At 41.9% G+C, this 6,209-nt stretch overlaps 1 pseudogene; it reads left to right on the top strand.

Moving 5' to 3' along the window:
- Positions 1-511: 511 nt before the first annotated feature.
- Positions 512-2,342, top strand: LOC110199880 (transketolase pseudogene; annotated as a pseudogene).
- The last annotated feature ends 3,867 nt before the right edge of the window (positions 2,343-6,209 follow it).

Genomic DNA, 6,209 nt, shown 5'->3' with positions numbered 1-6,209 from the left:
GGTACTAGAGAAATTCACAAAAAAAAAAAGTTTTATGATGTAATCGTATAGTCAATTTTTTCCAGTGTGGGTTCCTTCACAGATCCATTTCATTGATGTACTTTTGCAAACTTTTCACTTATTGATTGATTGTTTAAATACCAATACTTTCATGCCCAGATCACCTAACAGGAAGACACTTACATGGGGGATAACAGGGACTGGCTTCTGGGAAAAGATAATCTGCATTCCTCTACCACGTACCTTTAGGCCATGTGGCCATGAGAAATGAGTTTGGAGTTTTGTTCTATTTTATTTGTCCTTTTCAGTTCTAGGTGCAGGCAGTGGAGTCCTCAGACCCAAGAGTTTGAGCTGCAGTGATCTCAGAGGCAGGATTCCAGGCCAATGTTGCTGCCAGTCTAGCAAAAGCCCTGAGTCCTCTTCTTCCTCCTTACTCTTTGGCTCCCCATCTCTGCTCACATTTCTGCTTCTTCTGCCACTAGCTCAGGATACACACCAAATCCCCTTTGCCATGGAGGATTGCCATAAGGCAACAGAAATTGCAGGCACTGAAAGACCACCAAGCCCCTGTGCATCAACTCCATCCAAGCCACCACCACAGTCAGCTCAGCCACCCCACAACATGTTACAGTGTGGCAGAGGTTATGGTAGTCCTCTTCTTCCCCACCGTGAAGTACAAGTCCCAGGACCCCAGAAACACCAGCTATGGCCACTTTGTGCTCTCCAGGGGTCATGAAGCTCCCATCCCCTATGCAGTCCGGCCTGAGGCAGCCTTCCTGCCAGAGGCTGAGCTGTTGAAATTGAGGAAGATCACCTCCACTTTAGATATTCACCCAGTCCCTAAACAAGCCTTTACAGATGTGGCTACTGGCCCCCTGAGTCAAGGGTTTGGAGCAAATACTTCAACAAAGCCAGCTATCCTGTCTATTGTTTACTGGGTGATGGAGAGGTGTCTGAAGGCTCTATGTGGGAAGCCATGACCTTCACAGGATTCTAAAAGTTGTACAACCTGGTTGCCATCTTTGACATTCACTGGCTGGGTCAGAGGGATCCTGCCCCACTGCAGCACCACATGGAAGTATACCAGAAGTGATGTGAATCCTTAGACCGGAACATCATCATTGTGAATGGACACCATGTGGAAGAATTCTGCAAGGTCTTTGGCCAGGGCAAGCATAAGCCATTGGCTTTCATTGCAATGATATATAAGAGCAGAGGAATCTCAGGTGTGAAAGATATGGAAGGTTGGCATGGGAAGTCCCTTCACCAAAACAGGGTAGAACAGGTCATTGAGGAAATATATAGTCAAATCCAAAGCAAGAAGAAGATTCCAGTTACCGTCCCCAAAGAGGATATTTCCACAGTTAACATCACCAACATCTGGATACCATCTCCCCCAAATTTCAAACTTGGAGACAAGCTAGCCACCTACAAAGCATATGATGTTGCCCTGGCCAAACTGGGGAATGCCAATGACCTTGTGATTGCCCTGAATGGGGACACCAAGAATTCCACCTTTTCAGTACTCTTTTAAGAAGGAACATCCCAATCACTTCATTGAGTGTTTCATTGCAGAACAGAACATGGTGAGTATCTCCATGGGGTGTGCCACACAGGACAAGACTGTGCCTTTCTGCAGCATGTTTACTGCCTTCTTCACGAGGGCCTTTGACCAGATCTGTATGGCAGTCATTTCTGAAAGCAACATCAACCTGTATGGCTCACACTGCAGAGTATCCATCAGTGAAGACGGTCCTTCTCAGATGGCCCTTGAAGATCTTGCCATGTTATGGAGTATTCCCAATGTCTTTTGCCCAAGTGATGTGACTACTGAGAAAGCAATCAAATTAGCTGCCAACATGAAGGGCATCTGTTTTATAAGGACCAGCCGCTCTGATAATGCAGTCATTTACAACAACAATGAAAACTTCCAGATTGGCCAGGCTAAGGTGCTTCCAAAGAGCAAAGATGACCAGGTGACTGTGATTGGAGCTGGAGTGACCCATCACGAAGCCTTAGCAGCTTTAGAGCAGCTGAAGAAAGAAAAGCTCAAAATCCAGGTGCTTGATCACTTTACAATTAAGCCCCTGGATAAGAAACTCATGGTTGACAGTGTCTGAGGAAGCCATAGCCATATCCTGACTGTGGAAGACCATTATTATAAAGGTAGCATAGGAGAGGCTGTGGCTGCTGCCGTAGTGGGTGAACCTGGCATCACCATTACTCTGTTGGCGGTCTCTAGCGTCCTGAGAAGCAAGAAGCCGTCAGAGCTGCAGAAGATGTTTGGCATCAACAAGGATGCCATTGTTCAGGCTGTCAAGGCAGCCTTGTCTCAAGCCTAAGATGCCTGCTGGCAATTCCAGACTAAAACAAGGGGAAGGGAAGAGAGAAAGAAACATTCCTGTACCTTTAGATACATGAAGTAACTTTTGTTTATACTGATGATCAATTAAAAATAAAAATAATTATTAAAAATGTTTTGGGAAGAAAAAAAAAAAGAAGCCATGAGAAGCCAGAGCACCAAGCACCTGAGTCCAGGGTGAGCTTTAGACATGGAACTTGGTGGAACTATGCTATATAGGAACTGAAGCTAAGCTGTAAACTTGATTCCCCTCCCCTCTCTAGAGTGTTGATGTGGGAATGTTTATATATTTGCTCTTATTATACCTTTGAATTAAACACTCCTTTGTAAAAGATATATACCTCTGTGTGCACACACATACACAGGCAATGGAAGGGGAATAGGAATATATTCCCCCAAAAAATATTTCCCCAAAAAAAGTTCGAGGAAATTAAAGCAAAAAAACAAAAAAGCTTTAGGCCTTTTCTTTAAGCAAGTGATACAAAGGCAAAAGAAATAATAGAAAATGTTATTTTACAGCTTTGCTGTAACAATTGTAGAAATTTTCCCAAGTAATGAAATGTTTTTCCTCTTCATAAATTTGTTTATTCATTCAACAATCATTTTTGTACATTATGTAAAAAAAAAATGTGAGTGGAACTGTTCTAGGTGCTGAAAAAGATAAAAACATAATAAAGGCACATTTGCTCCCTACCCACAACCTAACCAGAGCATTATAATATATGCCTTTACCTACAAACACTAAAAATAAGTGGTCCAAAATGTAAATATTCTTTTTGTTGTCTTTGTTGTTGCCCATGTAATTGTTTGTGTTCAACTGGTTGCCCACATCAGTGGCATTCATTTCAGATATTTACCTCTCAGAGGACAGGATTATGGTGGAAACAGCTCTCTGGATTCAGAGTTTAGTTCTCATTTTGCCAATGTAAAGACCTGTGACATATGGGCAAGCATTGAATCTCTTTGAACCTCAGTTCCTTCATCTGTATATTTGCACTACTTACATCTCAGAGTTGTAAGGATCAAGGAAAGTAAGGAAGGAAGAAACTTGGTAACTCCCATACAGGTTTAAAAAAAAACCAAACAAACCCTGTAATTATCTTATTACTGCTCCCTGGATGAGGGTGATTCCCTGTTCTGAGGAAGCAGGGGGTGGGCAGACCCTTTCCATCAAGGAGCTGAGGGGAGTTGTAATAGAAGTTCAAAAAGAAATCTCATGAGTCATTGGAGCAATGCCTCCTAAGGGTGTGGTATAATGAAGCCAACGCTACACTATTCTCTGAAGCTAACTTCTATAGGCTGGGATTCTTTCTGATTCTTTCTTTTAGAGAGTCAGCTAAAATTTATTAGAGACTCAAGATGGGGTTGGCTCTTCGTCTTTTAAGTGACTGAGATGGGGAATTAATCATACCTGACCCTATAAAGATGAATTCCTGTCAGCGCTAGCTCCCTGATAGGGATCAACAAGGGTAGGAGTAAAGTTCTTAAAGGAAATGAGTTTGACAGGTTGGATTTGTGACACACACACCACATATACATCATCCTATGACCAGAGTGCCCCAGCTGTAATTAGATCCTACCTTCTGGATGAAACCCAATAGCTATGGATCTTCCTCTGCCATGCAGGTACGAACTGATCAACTGGTGAAATTTGAGCAAAAGTTGGGACAGTCACGCCTTGGTCGAATACTGCTGTCAGTGGGAATAGATAGTCTGGGAATGATCGAGGGAAGAGGCAGGGGTATGCATGTAAATATTTAACAACTGGGTCTCCCTCAAAAATGCACATATAACAATTTTATGTTTAATCTGCATTATTAACATTTTCATCATCACTTTCTTAAATCTAGATGATAAACAAAACAATAAATCAAGCATTAATTTGTACCATTTGCTGAAGGATTAAATTTACACAGAGTAAATCCCCGTGATGAAAATTTGACAGTAGCTTTTGCATTCAAGCTGACTCTAGCATACCCCCTGGCAAGAGGTGTCACAAAGTCTGCCACAGTACTAGGTGGGCAGAGGGAAATGATAGCTTCTTCTGAAGGGAACTTCGAATGTAGCTTCTGAAACATGGGATCAATAAGAAAGTAAGTGATGGTCAAAACATGGGAATGCTACGTGAAATTTCCCTACACAGGTATATGGGTAAGTTCAGCACCAGGGCTCATTCAAGCCTAAGGCGCCTTTGAAATCCTCTGCCCCACTCAGATAATCCTGGGAGGTCTCCAGGAGGCAGATTATGGAAGGGCAGTTAGGTGGCACAGTGGATAAAGTGCTGGCCCTGGAGTCAGGAGAGCTCATCCTCCTGAGTTCAAATCTGGCCTCAGACAATTACTTAGCTATGTGACCCTGGGCAAGTAACTTAACCCTGTTTGCCTCAGTTTCCTCAGCTGCTAAATGATCTAGAGAAGGAAATGGTAAACCGCTCCAGTATCCTTGCCAAGAAAACCCGAAATTGGTTCAAGAAGAGTCAGACACAACTGAACAACAACAACATGGAAGAAAGGTCTGTCATGGAGTCTTGGGAGTCAGTATCTGTGCATGCCCTTTCTGCAACTTCTATACATGTTTCTGTGAGTAGGGCAAATGGAAACCCTTCGAATTACCCAAACCATTCCATGTTTCTAATGCCAGACAATATCAGGTACTCAGGAATACGAAAAGAAAATTTCTTCTCTAGTGAAGGAAATGAAGGAGTCCAAAGCACTTTGTTATACCAGTTCTCCTTACAAGAATGGCAATGTATAGGAGAGTATAGGGAGCTGAACAAAGTCCATCATTATACTTGTTCTTGACCTTGTGAGCATCACAGACCAGGTAGCCCAGGCCTAGGGAGAGTGACCAGGGGGTTTTGACTACACTAATACTTGTTTCACTATTCCTATGGCTGAAACTGGTCAAAAGCAATCTGCCTTGATTTAGGAAAAAGTCCAATATACCTTCACTGCCCTTCCATTGGACTACCTGAATTCTCCCTCATACTGCCACATTATTTTGGGCAGAAAACTGAAAGACACTATTCCTGAAGACACTGATGTACACCATTACATTAATAACATATGTGAATAGCTTCTGTTTCACTATATTTAGTAATACCCACCTCCCCAAATTCTTTGCTGGAGACATCTCTAAGGCAGAAGAGGAATAAGACACTTGTATCTGCTCATATTTTGCTTCCTACTTTTACTTTGTAAAATGGACAGCAGGGAGAATTTTACAGTGATCTACTTGAGTATGGGATATTCACATTTTTGCCTGGTCTGAGTGACTCTATGCTCAAAATATAGGTCAATCATTATACTAGACGGTTAAAAAACTCAAGGAATGCCTATCCACTTTTCATGTTATTGGGAAAGAGAAATGATCTAATTTTAAAAACACAGGAAAGTGTCAACGTAAAAACAAAGAAGAATCTGAAGAGACTAAAGGAAGATACTGACCTATATTAGTTGTTTAGAAAGTAAGAAAATGTGACATGGAAAAATAAAAGAAGCACAACTTGGGACTAAATAACAGATACAAAGCACTCGCTTATGAAGACCCTCTGAGAATCAAGCAACTGTTAGTCCTCCAAAGAACAAGTCCTATGAGTTAATAAAGGGGGAGCTGTCTAAGGAGACCTCTGTGGATCCACAAATGCTATTGTCCATTAAAGAACAAAATACTTGTGGTCAGTAAGTCTGTAATATAGCAGCTTTTTGTTGACATGGTAACAATAGGACAAATAGCCAGGATGTGACAGAAAACCTTCCAAGTTATATCAAATCAGACAACTGCTATTCAATTGTGGTGATTAATGGCAGGGCACAAATTATGCTGCCAAAAGGAATGAAGAAAGTGT

The sequence above is a fragment of the Phascolarctos cinereus genome, unplaced genomic scaffold, assembly GCF_003287225.1.
Source record: "Phascolarctos cinereus isolate Bilbo 61053 unplaced genomic scaffold, phaCin_HiC Scaffold_3;HRSCAF=262, whole genome shotgun sequence".
In the NCBI taxonomy this organism is placed as follows: domain Eukaryota; kingdom Metazoa; phylum Chordata; class Mammalia; order Diprotodontia; family Phascolarctidae; genus Phascolarctos; species Phascolarctos cinereus.
The sequence above is the reverse complement of the archived record's forward strand: the minus strand, read 5'-3'. Positions and strand labels throughout refer to the sequence as shown.